A 16,492-nucleotide genomic window follows, 5' to 3' on the forward strand; every position below is an offset into this window, starting at 1 on the left:
GTCTCAAGTGTGCAAGAAACACAGAACCAAACCTAGGAGGGGAGAGGGGAAGGAAAGCCCCCACCTCTCTTTGCTCTCACCATTCTCCTGCAGGTGCCTTCCTTTGACTGAGCCCAACCAGTTACGCAGGTGGTGCAGTCCTCCTGGGATTAAGCAGGGCAGAAAAGGGTGGAGAATGGATCCAGAGGGCCAACAGAGCAATAAACACTCCTTTTATTCTCACCTCCCCACTCACAGGCACACTTTGAGGACTGGGGGTGACACAGGCTTCAGGAGAGATCCAGCCTCCACTTAGAGAGGAGGGAATGTTGAGGTCCTTGGGAATTTTGCTGATAACTTGATGGTGAGTCCCCATGGCTTCAGTGGAAGGTTTTTACAACTTGGGGAGGAATGAGAGATGGAGCCAGAGGAGGATATACAGAGCCAGGATAAATTTAGGATGGTTAGTCAGGGAGTCACCTGGGAAAGTTGGGCCTCTTACTGTGATTGAATAAAAAAGGATAAAGGTAGTAATGAGATTAAGCCTGCCAGTGTCTGGGCTGGAAGCACTGGGAGGGAGGGAGTCTTGCCAGAAGCATTCTTGAGCTCTGGGGCCCCTCCTTGCTTGCTGATGGGAGTGTGGAAGCCAGAGGTGTGGAGCTCACCCCTAGCACTTGGGGCTCCCTCTTGATCCTTACCAAGAGGCCATTAAAACAATTCAACCCATGTGATGGAGTACCATAGAGCTGGTCAAAGTGAAGTCAGACTAGTTGTATTGACCTGAAAAAAATCACTCTGACACAAATTTACCAGAGGCACTACGCTAATGTAAAGTAATAATAATAGGGAGAGAGTTTATGGGAACTATTTTCTGCGTGATTATTCCATAACCTTGCAACTTCACTAATTAGGGGAGGTGGAGGAAGTTGCAGAACGTGCGGATGTGTAAGATAATGAGAACGTGACAAAGTATCAGTTGGTGAGTCGAGATGAGGGTGGATGGGTGTTCACTCACACTTTCCACTTTCTGTGTCTAAAATTTTTAAATAATACAGAAGAACTTGGCAGAGTGATATGTATAGTATTGTTCTAGTTTGCTAACTTGCCAGAATGCAATATACCAGAAACAGAAAGGCTTTTAAAATGGGGAATTATTAATTGCAAACTTACAGTTCTAAGGCCGTGAAATTGTCCATATTAAGCAAGTCTATAGAAATGTCCAATCTAATGCATCCGGGGAAAGATACCTTGGTTCAAGAAGGCCAGTGATGTTCCAGGTTTCTCTCTCAACTGTAAAGGCACATGGCAAACATGGTGACATCTTCTAACTTTCTCTCCAAGCTTTTTGTTTCATGAAGCTCCCCCAAATGCATTTTCCTTCATCTCCAAGGGTCTCTGGCTGCGTGGGCGCTCTTGGATCTTGTGGCTCTGAAGCTTTCTCCAAAATGTTTTCTCTAAGCATTCCAGTAAATAAGACCCACGTGAAATGGGTGGAGTCACATCTCCCTCTAATCAAAGGTTAATACCCACAGTTGGGCGCACCACATCTCTGTGGAGATAATCTAATCAAGTTTCCAACCTACAGTGTTGGACAGCGATTAAAACAAAGGGCTGCCTCCCCAGGATGGATCGGGATTAAAACATGGCTTTTCTAAGGTACGTAATCCTTTCAAACCAGCACAAGTGTGTTTCTGTTTGTATAGAGGCAGATGTGTGTTTGTATTCATAGATGTAGCCAGGAAAAGTCTGTACCAGGCTGTAACAGGGATTACTTCTGGAGCGGAGAACTTCGTATCATTTGATATGTTGTAATTACTTCCAGTTTGATACAGTTTTAAATAGAGCAGCAGTATAATGTGACCTCTACATTTTCAGGATATTTTCCAAGTATTTAAAAAATAAGATCAGTACAAATCAATGTACTCCATTATCCCTGTTTTAAAACATCATATATATATAACATGATATATATATACATCATGTTATTTCTAGAAATATCTGATGTTAAACATGTTTAAAGAAAGATAAATTACTTTGTGCCCTGCTGTACTCTGTGTGCTTTTCATCTTCATTCTTTTATCTGCCTCTCCAGGATAATTTGTATCTGAAGAGCCTCACATAGGTCAAAAATATAATTACCATTAATTCCAAGAAGACATTTTTATGCATTCCTTAGTCCCTAAATTAACACTCATTTATACTAAAACAACAGCATAATCCATTAAAAAGGACACAAGTTGAATAACAGTTAACATTGTAGGACATAATGCAGACTCACTTAATTACTCTAGAAAGTGGCTGTCTGCTGTTTTCCAGCTCTGTCATAGCCGTCCTGTAGTGTGTGATTTAGACTGTGTGCCTGGAGAACACCCAGAGAACCCAGAGGTGCTTAAACTCAAGAATTTAAGTTGTTAGAGAATAATGGGAGCACACCCCATGAGGTAGGTCCTGACCATGCTCTTTCCCGGGTCATAGAAGTGGATGCGGGGACATTCGTTCATTCACTCATTCATTCCAAAAGACATGTTGTGCTTAGAGCAGACATTGTGGGCTGCTGGGGATGCTGTGGTGAATAAGGCCTTGCTCCTGCCCCCAGGGCGTTTACATCTTGGCACATGTGACTATACATTCAACAGTTGATGACACAAAGTTTCATTTCAAACTTAGTGTTAAAAATGAACACAGGCAGCCAATAGGGGCTAGCACAGGGCCACGCCCGGGGTGGCCATAAAGGGCTTTCTATCAGCTCAGTAGGGGGACAGCCGAGGGCATGGCCAGCAGAGGCAGCAGGTGTGCGGGCGCACGTGTGCGAGGAGCACGGGCATCCCAGCAGCAGGCGGGAAGTCTGCGCGCGGGACAGGGCTCTGCGATGTGGAGGGCTAGCTAAGGGCGGGGCCTATCCCTGGGAGAAAACCCATGCTGAGGGGTTAAATAGGGAAGGTCTCCTGGTTTGCCAGGCTGCTATAACAAATAGCACCAATTGGCTGGTGTAACCACAGGAATTTATTGTCTCGCAGTTGTGGAGCCTAGATGTCCAAAATCAGGGCATCAGCAAGACCGTGCCTTCTCCCTGAAGTCTGTGGTGTTCTCCTGCTGGCTGGCACCTGCCTGCCTTCACCTGGCCATCTTTTGCTCCCTGTGTCTGCTCTTCTGGGTTCCTCCGACTCACAGTTTCTGGCTCATCCCACTTCCCTGGACCTTGTTTTTATAAGGCTTCCAGTAATGTGGATAAACACCAACCCTGATTCAGTTGGCCACCCCTTGATTAATGATATCTTCAAACGGTCCTAATTACAAATAAATTCACACCCACAGGAACCCAGATTACTATTAAGAACCTGCTTTTTGTTGAGGTACGAATTTCAGTCTATCGCAAATAGCGTGATCTGATTTGTTTCTTAAAAAGTAAATGAGGGCGGGCCGCGGTGGCTCAGCGGGCAAAGTGCTTGCCTGCTATGCCGGAGGACCTCGGTTCGATTCCCGGCCCCAGCCCATGTAACAAAAAACAAAGAAACAAAATACAATAAAACAAGAAAATGTTTAAAAATGTTTCCCTTTCTTCCTTCCTTCCTTCCTTCTATCCTTCCTTCCTTCTCTCTGTCTTTCCTTTAAAAAAAAAAAAAAAAAAAAAAAAAAAAAGTAAATGAGCTTGATGCTAACTGGGAAGACAATTTGCGTAGGTTAGCCTGGAAGCAAAAGTGGGGACTTATGCTACGAGAGGAATTTCTGCCAGTTCATAGTTTCATTTGCTTTCATCAAGCCAAGTAATATCTTCTATTACTGACTGTTGGCAATTTCTGTTTGTATGGAGGCAGATGTGTGTATTCATAGATGTAGCCTATGAAAAATCATCACGTGCAAGGATCCAAATTCATTTGAATTCCTTCTGCTTTCCTAGCGATACCTAATGTCTTTTGGTGTTTACCCCATCCTCCTGCCTCTCTGCCCAGGCAGACTCCTGAGAGTTACCCATCTCCACCTCAAAACTCTGGAATCCCTGAAAAAACAATTAGAGGAATTGTGCAGCTTGTCTTGGGTAGGGCTGTTATTGGCACTTTCCCTCAGTCCAGTTGATGACAAACATAAGAAGATGGAGTTATCAGAGGCGTGCATCTCTTGAGTGAGGAGGCCATTACTGAAGGTGAAAAAGGGATAGACAGGAGGTGTGGGGTCCGGATAGGATGATCTGTCTTGGGGAAGTGGAGGGGGGCTCGGTGAGAGGACAGCACTGAGCACAGGTCTGAGCAGAGCTTGAACTGAGAAGGTGGAGACTGTGATGTATATTTAGAAAACCATGGGCATATGAATCAGCTTCTTTAGCTCTAAAGTCTATGTAGTTTAGATAGAGAGCAAGTTTTTTTTTTTTTTTTTTCCAATTTGGATACATTTTTTTTTATTAATTAAAAAAAGAATTAACAAAACAATTAGAAATCATTCCAATCTACATGTACAATCAGTAATTCTTTTTTTTTTTTTTTTTTTTAAAGAGAGAGGGAGGAAGGGAAGGAAAGACAGAGAAGGAAGGAAGGATGGAAGGAAGGAAGGGAAACATCTTTAAACATTTTCTTGTTTTATTATATTTTGTTTGTTTGTTTGTTTTTTACATGGGCTGGGGCCGGGAATCGAACCGGGGTCCTCCGGCACGGCAGGCAAGCACTCTTGCCCGCTGAGCCACCGCGGCCCGCCCAGTAATTCTTAATAACATCACATAGTTGCATATTCATCATTTCTTAGTACATTTGCATCGATTTAGAAAAAGAAATAAAAAGACAACAGAATAAGAATTAAAACAATAATAGAAAAAAAAACAAAAAAAAACAAAAACAAAAAACCTATACCTCACATGCAGCTTCATTCAGTGTTTTAACATAATTGCATTACAATTGGGTAGTATTGTGCTGTCCATTTCTGAGTTTTTATATCCAGTCCCGTTGTACAGTCTGTATCCCTTCATCTCCAATTATCCCTTCTCTCTCTTTTTTTTTTTTAATTAACGGAAAAAAAGAAATTAACCCAACATTTAGAGATCATACCATTCTACACATGCAATCATTAATTCTTAACATCATCACATAGATGCATGATCATCATTTCTTAGTACATTTGCATTGGTTTAGAAGAACTAGCAACATAACCGAAAAAGATATAGAATGTTAATATAGAGAAAAAAATAAAAGTAATAATAGTAAAATCAAAACAAAACAAAACAAAACAAAACAAAAACCTATAGCTCAGATGCAGCTTCATTCAGTGTTTTAACATGATTACTTTACAATTAGGTATTATTGTGCTGTCCATTTTTGAGTTTTTGTATCTAGTCCTGTTGCAAAGTCTGTATCCCTTCAGCTTCAATTACCCATTGTCTTACCCTGTTTCTAACTCCTGCTGAACTCTGTTACCAATGACATATTTCAAGTTTATTCTCGAATGTCCGTTCACATCAGTGGGACCATACAGTATTTGTCCTTTAGTTTTTGGCTGGATTCACTCAGCATAATATTCTCTAGGTCCATCCATGTTATTACATGGTTCATAAGTTTATCTTGTCTTAAAGCTGCATAATATTCCATCGTATGTATATACCACAGTTTGTTTAGCCACTCTTCTGTTGATGGAGATTTTGGCTGTTTCCATCTCTTTGCAATTGTAAATAATGCTGCTATAAACATTGGTGTGCAAATGTCCGTTTGTGTCTTTGCCCTTAAGTCCTTTGAGTAGATACCTAGCAATGGTATTGCTGGGTCGTATGGCAATTCTATATTCAGCTTTTTGAGGAACCGCCAAACTGCCTTCCACAGTGGTTGCACCATTTGACATTCCCACCAACAGTGGATAAGTGTGCCTGTTTCTCCGCATCCTCTCCAGCACTTGTCATTTTCTGTTTTGTTGATAATGGCCATTCTGGTGGGTGTGAGATGATATCTCATTGTGGTTTTGATTTGCATTTCTCTAATGGCCAGGACATTGAGCATCTCTTCATGTGCCTCTTGGCCATCCGTATTTCCTCTTCTGAGAGGTGTCTGTTCAAGTCTTTTTCCCATTTTGTAATTGGGTTGGCTGTCTTTTTGTTGTTGAGATGAACAATCTCTTTATAAATTCTGGATACTAGACCTTTATCTGATATATCATTTCCAAATATTGTCTCCCATTGTGAAGGCTGTCTTTCTACTTTCTTGATGAAGTTCTTTGATGCACAAAAGTGTTTAATTTTGAGGAGTTCCCATTTATTTATTTCCTTCTTCAGTGCTCTTGCTTTAGGTTTAAGGTCCATAAAACCACCTCCAGTTGTAAGATCCATAAGATATCTCCCAACATTTTCCTCTAACTGTTTTATGGTCTTAGACCTAATGTTTAGATCTTTGATCCATTTTGAGTTAACTTTTGTATAGGGTGTGAGAGATGGGTCTTCTTTCATTCTTTTGCATATGGATATCCAGTTCTCTAGGCACCATTTATTGAAGAGACTGCTCTGTCCCAGGTGAGTTGGCTTGACTGCCTTATCAAAGATCAAATGTCCATAGATGAGAGGGTCTATATCTGAGCACTCTATTCGATTCCATTGGTCGATATATCTATCTTTATGCCAATACCATGCTGTTTTGACCACTGTGGCTTCATAATATGCCTTAAAGTCAGGCAGCGCGAGACCTCCAGCTTCGTTTTTTTTCCTCAAGATGTTTTTAGCAATTCGGGGCACCCTGCCCTTCCAGATAAATTTGCTTATTGGTTTTTCTATTTCTGAAAAATAAGTTGTTGGGATTTTGATTGGTATTGCATTGAATCTGTAAATCAATTTAGGTAGGATTGACATCTTAACTATATTTAGTCTTCCAATCCATGAACACGGTATGCCCTTCCATCTATTTAGGTCTTCTGTGATTTCTTTTAGCAGTTTTTTGTAGTTTTCTTTATATAGGTTTTTTGTCTCTTTGGTTAAATTTATTCCTAGGTATTTTATTCTTTTAGTTGCAATTGTAAATGGGATTCGTTTCTTGATTTCCCCCTCAGCTTGTTCATTGCTAGTGTATAGAAATGCTACAGATTTTTGAATGTTGATCTTGTAACCTGCTACTTTGCTGTACTCATTTATTAGCTCTAGTAGTTTTGTTGTGGATTTTTCCGGGTTTTCGACATATAGTATCATATCATCTGCAAACAGTGATAGTTTTACTTCTTCCTTTCCAATTTTGATGCCTTGTATTTCTTTTTCTTGTCTAATTGCTCTGGCTAGAACCTCCAACACAATGTTGAATAATAGTGGTGATAGTGGACATCCTTGTCTTGTTCCTGATCTTAGGGGGAAAGTTTTCAATTTTTCCCCATTGAGGATGATATTAGCTGTGGGTTTTTCATATATTCCCTCTATCATTTTAAGGAAGTTCCCTTGTATTCCTATCTTTTGAAGTGTTTTCAACAGGAAAGGATGTTGAATCTTGTCGAATGCCTTCTCTGCATCAATTGAGATGATCATGTGATTTTTCTGCTTTGATTTGTTGATATGGTGTATTACATTAATTGATTTTCTTATGTTGAACCATCCTTGCATACCTGGGATGAATCCTACTTGCTCATGATGTATAATTCTTTTAATGTGTTGTTGGATACGATTTGCTAGAATTTTATTGAGGATTTTTGCATCTGTATTCATTAGAGAGATTGGTCTGTAGTTTTCTTTTTTTGTAATATCTTTGCCTGGTTTTGGTATGAGGGTGATGTTGGCTTCATAGAATGAATTAGGTAGTTTTCCCTCCACTTCGATTTTTTTGAAGAGTTTGAAGAGAATTGGTACTAATTCTTTCTGGAACGTTTGGTAGAATTCACATGTGAAGCCATCTGGTCCTGGACTTTTCTTTTTAGGAAGCTTTTGAATGACTAATTCAATTTCTTTACTTGTGATTGGTTTGTTGAGGTCATCTATGTCTTCTTGAGTCAAAGTTGGTTGTTCATGTCTTTCCAGGAACCCGTCCATTTCCTCTAAATTGTTGTATTTATTAGCGTAAAGTTGTTCATAGTATCCTGTTATTACCTCCTTTATTTCTGTGAGGTCAGTAGTTATGTCTCCTCTTCCATTTCTGATCTTATTTATTTGCATCCTCTCTCTTCTTCTTTTTGTCAATCTTGCTAAGGGCCCATCAATCTTATTGATTTTCTCATAGAACCAACTTCTGGCCTTATTGATTTTCTCTATTGTTTTCATGTTTTCAATTTCATTTATTTGTGCTCTAATCTTTGTTATTTCTTTCCTTTTGCTTGCTTTGGGGTTAGCTTGCTGTTCTTTCTCCAGTTCTTCCAAATGGATAGTTAATTCCTGAATTTTTGCCTTTTCTTCTTTTCTGATATAGGCATTTAGAGCAATAAATTTCCCTCTTAGCACTGCCTTTGCTGCGTCCCATAAGTTTTGATATGTTGTGTTTTCATTTTCATTCGCCTCGAGGTATTTGCTAATTTCTCTTGCAATTTCTTCTTTGACCCAGTCGTTGTTTAGGAGTGTGTTGTTGAGCCTCCACGTATTTGTGAATTTTCTGGCACTCTGCCTATTATTGATTTCCAACATCATTCCTTTATGGTCCGAGAAAGTGTTGTGTAAGATTTCAATCTTTTTAAATTTGTTGAGACTTGCTTTGTGGCCCAGCATATGGTCTATCTTTGAGAATGATCCATGAGCACTTGAGAAAAAGGTGTATCCTGCTGTTGTGGGATGTAATGTCCTATAAATGTCTATTAAGTCTAGTTCATTTATAGTAATATTCAGATTCTCTATTTCTTTGTTGATCCTCTGTCTAGATGTTCTGTCCCTTGATGAGAGTGGTGAGTTGAAGTCTCCAACTATTATGGTATATGAGTCTATTTCCCTTTTCAGTGTTTGCAGTATATTCCTCACGTATTTTGGGGCATTCTGATTCGGTGCGTAAATATTTATGATTGTTATGTCTTCTTGTTTAATTGTTCCTTTTATTAGTATATAGTGTCCTTCTTTGTCTCTTTTAACTGTTTTACATTTGAAGTCTAATTTGTTGGATATTAGTATAGCCACTCCTGCTCTTTTCTGGTTGTTATTTGCATGAAATATCTTTTCCCAACCTTTCACTTTCAACCTATATTTATCTTTGGGTCTAAGATGTGTTTCCTGTAGACAGCATATCGAAGGATCCTGTTTTTTAATCCATTCTGCCAATCTATGTCTTTTGATTGGGGAATTCAGTCCATTGACATTTAGTGTTATTACTGTTTGGATAATATTTTCCTCTAACATTTTGCCTTTTGTATTATATATATCATATCTGATTTTCCTTCTTTCTACACTCTTTTCCATATCTCTCTCTTCTGTCTTTTTGTATCTGACTCTAGTGCTCCCTTTAGTATTTCTTGCAGAGCTGGTCTCTTGGTCACAAATTCTTTCAGTGACTTTTTGTCTGAGAATGTTTTAATTTCTCCCTCATTTTTGAAGGATAATTTTGCTGGATATAGGAGTCTTGGTTGGCAGTTTTTCTCTTTTAGTAATTTAAATATATCATCCCACTGTCTTCTAGCTTCCATGGTTTCTGCTGAGAAATCTACACAAAGTCTTATTGGGTTTCCCTTGTATGTAATGGATTGTTTTTCTCTTGCTGCTTTCAAGATCTTCTCTTTCTCTTTGACCTCTGACATTCTAACTAGTAAGTGTCTTGGAGAACGCCTATTTGGGTCTAATCTCTTTGGGGTGCGCTGCACTTCTTGGATCTGTAATTTTAGGTCTTTCATAAGAGTTGGGAAATTTTCAGTGAAAATTTCTTCCATTAGTTTTTCTCCTCCTTTTCCCTTCTCTTCTCCTTCTGGGACACCCACAACACGTATATTTGTGCGGTTCATATTGTCCTTGAGTTCCCTGATACCCTGTTCAAATTTCTCCATTCTTTTCCCTATAGTTTCTGTTTCTTTTTGGAATTCAGATGTTCCATCCTCCAAATCACTAATTCTATCTTCTGTCTCTTTAAATCTATCATTGTAACTATCCATTATTTTTTCTATGTTTGCTACTTTATCCTTCACTTCCATAAGTTCTGCGATTTGTTTTTTCAGTTTTTCTATTTCTTCTTTATGTTCAGCCCATGTCCTCTTCATGTCCTCCCTCAATTTATCGATTTCATTTTTGAAGAGGTTTTCCATTTCTGTTCGTATATTCAGGATTAGTTGTCTCAGCTCTTGTGTCTCATTTGAGCTATTGGTTTGTTCCTTTGACTGAGCCATATTCTCAATCTTTTGAGCGTGGACAGTTATCTTCTGCTGCTGGCGTCTGGGCATTTATTCAGATTTTTCTTGGTGTTGGACCCAGCAAGGTTGTAATATTTTTCTGTGAAATCTCTGGGTTCTGTTTTTCTTATCCTGCCCAGTAGGTGGCGCTCGTGGCACACGTTTGTCTGCGGGTCCCACCAGTAAAAGGTGCTGTGGGACCTTAAACTTTGGAAAACTCTCGCAGTCCTGGGGGTTCGCTAGCCGAAGCGGCTTGAGCCGGCCCTCGGTCCGAACGCAGGGAGGGTTGCTGGTCGCCGCAGCCCGGGAAAGAGCCCGTCCGAATTTCCTAGTCGGCCCTGGGCAACAAGCGTGGCGGGAGGGCGCCAGCGGCAGCGGCCCACCCGAGAGAGTGCACGTTCCCCGGGAGTCACGGGTTTGGAAGGGGCCTCCCCCACCCGTCACCGTTCTCCGCGGCCTGGGGGTTTCCGATCCAATTCTCTCAGTTGGTCCGGGGGCTGTGCGTGGTGTGGGCGCCAGCCGTCTTTTTTCGAGAGCAAGTATTTTTGATGAGTACTTGGCATGTGAATTGAGATGTGCTGTAAATGCAAAACAACTTAGTATGAGAAATAATGTAAGATATATCATAAATTTTAAAATGTTGATTACATGTGGAAATGGAAATATTTTGTTTATAGTGGGCTAAGATATATTATTAAAATTAATTTTTTTTCTTTTCACATTTTTAGTAAGACTAGTATATAATTTAAAATTACATTTTTGGCTTACATTATGTTTTTGGACAGTGCTGGGCTAAAGGAGGTTAAAGGGGTGAGGCCCAACCAGGCCGCTCTCATATTGGCCGCCAGGCGGCGCTGATACGGTGCAGTCAGCCTCCCGGGAGGCCAGGTGGGGTTTTCCAGGCAAGAACTACAGACTTTCTAGAACAGGTCATCTCACTCTCGTATGAAGTCTTTCAGAGATTAAAAAAAAAAAAAAAGATTGTTATCTAAGTTATTCTGTAAAGCCATAAAAACCCTGATACCAAAACAGAAACGACATTACAAAAATAAAAATATGTAGCCATTTCACTCAGTTTCTATTAGAAAATAGAATTTGGCAGTATTTAAAGAAGTTCATCATGCAAGCATAGTTTAATAGTAACTATATTATTAACATATGGACAAAGAATTTGAAAAATTCCGTGTAAAAACGATTATAAAAACTCTTATTAAGAATAGAAAAGAATTTCCTTAACCTGACAAGGTACCTATTTAAAACAAAAATCTCTGTCGTAGGCATCATTCTAAATGGGGAAACACTAGAAGTCTCCAAACTGAGTTTCAAGTATAAACGGCACAAAATGCTGTCAGCATGTGCGATCTCGGGGAGCATGTTCTCATGGACCCTACCTTAGAGACCAACCGGAGCTTGAGCTTCAGAAGCTGAAATGCCTGCAGAGACGTCAGCCCGGGACGGGGCCGGGCCTCACGCGTGGCATTGCTTGTGGAATGGAGACTCGGTGAGTCCAGCGGTGGGAGAGCATGGCGGCTGGTGACTGAAGCTCTGACAGTGCAGCTATGGAACCACTGTTTTGAAGAGGGGAGAGCACAGATGAAGGAAAAGCTTCGCTGTTTTCAGTAATTGTATTGGTAATGACAGTCTTTTGTGATCCTGCACCTGTTGTGTGTAAAGCGGAACAGAACAAGCAAGTACCCACAGGTGGTTCTTATGAGCTCAGTCCCTGCATCCTTGGGAATGAGGCTTCTGGCATAGAAGAAAAGACACAGATACACTACTATATTTGCAGTGAGTAAAAACCCTTCAGGCCTGAATTTTTCCTGGAGATATCAGTATGAATTCATGAGGTCTTTTCTCTAAAACATGTTTTATTTTGAAATATTTCCTCACTCCATTCACTGCAGAGCCCCACAAACAGCGGCTGGTACAATAGCCATGAGCGTCCCCAGCACCCAGATTGTGGTCATGAAATACCTTTTTCCACACTAAAGAAACTAGGGAGTTTCACACAATGGAGCTGATTGCAGCCTGGGCCATCTTGCCATACCTGATAGCAAGGAAGATCTTAAAGCCATCTTGGGTCTTCCTAAAATGTCTCAGGAGCAAACTTGGAGTTCCCACATGTCAAAGGGACACATTGACCTTCAGTAAGGATAATAATTACAATCAATTGAAATGTTCAAATATTTTTAAACCCTGCAGTTCCTATATTTTTAAACCCTGGAGTTCCTAATGAGTCTTAAAAAAAAAACAAAACAAAAGTAAAACAGTTGATTCAACTTTGGAGGATGGAAGGAGTCCATCTACCTTGAAAATCTTGAAATTTGTGACCTTGAAAACCAATAAAGGAAAAAATAAGCATTTATTTATCTGCATGTACCACAAGTAATTGAATGATAGATAGACATACTCGAAGTAATCAATGAAAAGGAATATTAGAATTAAGATATCACCATTTTGTCCTCCCTCTCGAAAGAACTAGTGTGACCGAGCACCGAGCATCAGAGACGCCAACATCACGGGAGATGGCCGGGCCTGGGAGCTCTTACAAAATGCCCCCTCCGCCTACAGCCTGGCCAAAAGGGCTTAGCCTGCATCTGAGTCTGATCAACCCTCTCGATCTTATGCTAAGTCACAGGAAATACAGAGGACCAGGAGGGGCCGCAGGGTGGGAGATGGAAACCTCCAGTGCTGGATTGACGGTTTACCGGGCTATGCAGGTTAGTTTCGGTAGAACGTGGGCAAAGAGGTTGGGGTCTGAAGCAGGGAAAGGTGGGGACTGCACGCATGTTCCAGGGCCCAGGTTAAGGAGGGGTCTGAGGGCAGAGAAAGGGGTCTGGAGCCTGTGATGGAGGGAGAAGCCCCAGAAGACAGTCTGATCCCAACACTGCCTTTTCAGGGCTATGGACTGCATAGCCTGCCCAGGGACTCCTGCTTTCCACAGGTTCTTGGGTCAAGCTCTCAGGGTCAAGATGACCCCAGCAGGCAGGGCCCGAATTCTGTTCCAGAGTGGCGAACTGAGCAGGGAGGATGAGATCCACAGATCTGGGCTGCCTGAGAAGGTGGCCTGGAAATAAGCATAAGCCAGCCCTGTAGTGGGTGACAGAGCCAACTCCAGCCCTGAATCTCCTTCTTCCCACCCCCTGGGACACAAAGAGACACGTGCACTCAGTGTTTCTGTACAGATGCTTTTATGGAGGACTTGGGGCGGGGAGGTGAGGGGTGCAGAGGGAATTGCAGGAGGCTCGGGCTCAGTTGGTGGCCAGGATCTCGTGCACCCAAGACAGGAGCTCAGTGGCGCGGGCGTACATGGCAGGTGTGGAGGTGGAGCAGGTGCCGCTGCTGCAGGACACGATGCCCACCAGGGTCCAGGTTCCGTCCTTCTGGCAGACCAGGGGGCCGCCGGAGTCACCCTGCAGGATGGGGGAATGGTTGTTGCCAGGCCCTAGTGTACCTGACCTGGCAGAGCCCAGGAGGTTGGGGACAGAGAAATTACAAGAGTGGGCATAGAAGGGCCTCACTCTGTGTGGCTTTGCACGAGTCACTTAGACCTGAGGTCAGTCCCAGCTCTGCCATCCAATTCTGGAGGGCCCCAGGAAGGTGACTTCCCCTCTCTAAACTTGGTTGTCATTTATAAAATGGACCAGAAACAAGCAGCTCAGGGTGCAGGTGTGGGGACGAAATGCCCGGGAAGCTCGGCCCCGCACCTGCCCACAGCGAGCCCGTGCTCTGGGAAGCTGGTATTACTAGTCCCGCCTTTGCTGGGACACTGGGCAGGGAATGCAGTTAAGTAGATCATGGCAGAGAGCAGCAGGGAGTCCAGGTCTGCAGTCCCTGTGTGCCCTGTGTCCCCTCCAAGAGTGGGGGGCGCAAGTGGGAAGGGGGGCAGGCGGGCCGGTACCATGCAAGAGGAGACGCCGCTGGCCCTGGCGCACACCATCGTGTCCTTGATCTTGTCCCAGAACTGCTTGTAGTCGGCGTTGGACGGGAGGGGCAGGGCCACCTACTGCAGCCTTGGGGCGCCCTTGTTGGCTGGAGGGGCAGAAGGCCGGGGCTCAGGGTCCACAATCCCACCCAGCCCACCCTGGGTGGAAGAGGACCCGGGCCCCCCTCCAGGCACCCATCCTCCCCTGCGGTCTCCCTCGGTCACGGTCGTGAGGACCACGCCAGTCGGCCCCACACCTTCCCTTAGCGCTTGCTCCCCTGCAGTGGGGACCAGGCCGTTTTGCTTTGAGCAGAGTTGCTGACCCCAGCCCCGCCCTGCCTGGCCCTGGTGCATCCTCAGCTCTGCTGGCCACCATGGGGATGGCAGGAGGGGCCGGGGGTGGGCTGAGGCCGGGACAGAAGGACTTGGGGCTGTGAAAGAAGAAAAGCAGGCGGTGTCCACCACAGGGGCAGGGGACATGGGTGAACTCCAGCGCCCCAACCAGGGCTGGAAATTTGATGCCCAGCCGGGACTTCATGGCCACGCTATCAAAGTCTGGAGAGAAGTCCAGGCTAGGAACCCAATGCTGTTAAACTTATTGAAGGTTAGTCAGGGCCATGCTTGTGCTTGGATGTTTCTTTGAAATTTGCTGCTCAAGTATGTCATTTTGGAACCTTGTTTTTAGTCATGTTTGGTGGGGTTTTAATCAAGAGGATTTGAAATAAAGAATTTGAAAGATTTGCAGGTGTGTTGGAATCTGTGACTATACTTTGGAATTTATATTAGAAACAAACAAACAAAGTGAATTTCATACTCCTGCAGAGAGCACTCACCATTGTACCTGGTCTTGCCCCAGCCCGCGGTGGCACAGAGGAGCCCACAGGGAGGTTGGCGTTGGTGCTGGACAGGCAGATGGGGGACAAGGTCTTGGAGAGGCGGGTGGGCGTGGCCAGCTTCAGCAGGGTGGTGTCATTCGGTCTGGCGTGTGGGTCCCACTGAGGATGCTCGAAAACCCGTTTGAAAAAGGTTGGGGGCTGGGCAGACCTCGCTTGGAGGACAAGGTGGGGAAAAGGGGAGGCTCAGGTCGGGGCCGGAAAGGACCCCTGGACAGACAGGATCTGTGGAGGTGCAGGGCCAGGACTCGTGGGAAAATGGCAGGTGACATGTTGGTGAACTTTAATTTCTGTATTTTCACATTTTTTCTGCCACAAGCACAAATTATTTTATAATCTGAAACAACCCTCCGTGTTTTAAAGGGAGCTGGGAAAGAGAAGAAAAGAAGGCATGGGGAGAGGCTCTGCTGAGCCGTGGAAGGCCAAGAGTCGCCCACTTCCCCGGCCTATGTGCCCCCCCTGCCTCCAGGAGCCCGGCTGGGGCCCGTCGTGGCCGCCCGAGCCCAGCGTCTTCCTGCCCACCTGGCTCACCTCTGCAATCCTCAGGACCTGCACGGCCTCCCAGTCGGAGCCACAGTCGCATGCCCCAGCCACCACGCGGTGGCTCTTCCTGGAGAGAGAGGGGTGCTGGGCCTCAGAGGGGCCTCCAGAAGCGGGCTGCGTGGGGGTTCATGGTCAATGCAGGCCATGCCTTACTCGGCGTTCCTGGCTGACCCCTCACCTGCAGGAACCTGCCAGAGCCTCAGTTTCCTCATCTGTCTGATGAGGGCATAGACCAGACCAGGGTTCCCCAAGCTGGGGTCCCGGTGGCTGGGGGTTCTTCATGAGGCCAAGAGAAGATCCTCAGGAGCACCCGGCGGGGGGGCAGGGACAGGGACAGGTGTGAGGGGGAAGAGGGATGGAATCACTGACCCCAAGAGGCCAGTTTTGGGGGTTCAAGGGCTGGGTGTTGGGGCGCGGGAGCTGAGCTGGGGACAGGTGTCTCCCCCGTCTGTGCCTAGGGTGAGAGGAACAGCCCGTGTGGTGTCCCCACCCGCTGCCATTGCTCGCAGCGCCTGCCTGGGGCTGGGAGGGGGTGAGGGTCATTCTGCGACAGCCGAGCCCGGGCGCTCACATGACCCCGCAGTGGGCGGCGGTGACCACCTGGTGACCACTGAGGATGGACCTCTGCAGAAGTGGAAGCTGGAGCTGGTCTGTGGGCGAGGGGCGTGGGCGAGTCAGTGCCCTCTTGGGCAGCCTCCTCTCCGGATCTCCCCCGCTCACCTACAGGGACAACTGCCAGGGCCAGGAGCCGGGGACAGCTTCCTCCCCATTGACGGTCCTGGACAGGCCTCAGTTCCGGCTGGACAGTGGGGACGCCGCAGCCTGGCACAGGGACGGGGAGCCTGGTCGGTTGATGGTGTCCTGAGGGGGACACCAGACCCCTGCGACCCCCGGCCACCCCAGGGCCCCCAGCCCCTCAGCC

General features: G+C 44.7%; 1 pseudogene across 1 annotated transcript; it reads right to left on the reverse strand.

The window, feature by feature from the left end:
* Positions 1-13,383: 13,383 nt before the first annotated feature.
* Positions 13,384-16,340, reverse strand: LOC143658466 (chymotrypsinogen B-like; annotated as a pseudogene). The gene is made up of 6 exons (XR_013163224.1): positions 16,291-16,340; positions 16,061-16,220; positions 15,559-15,637; positions 14,968-15,182; positions 14,111-14,241; positions 13,384-13,622 (listed from the first exon to the last, which is right to left on the reverse strand). The product of XR_013163224.1 is annotated as a chymotrypsinogen B-like (transcript).
* Positions 16,341-16,492: the final 152 nt, after the last annotated feature.

The sequence above is a fragment of the Tamandua tetradactyla genome, chromosome 16 (assembly GCF_023851605.1).
Source record: "Tamandua tetradactyla isolate mTamTet1 chromosome 16, mTamTet1.pri, whole genome shotgun sequence".
NCBI lineage: Eukaryota > Metazoa > Chordata > Mammalia > Pilosa > Myrmecophagidae > Tamandua > Tamandua tetradactyla.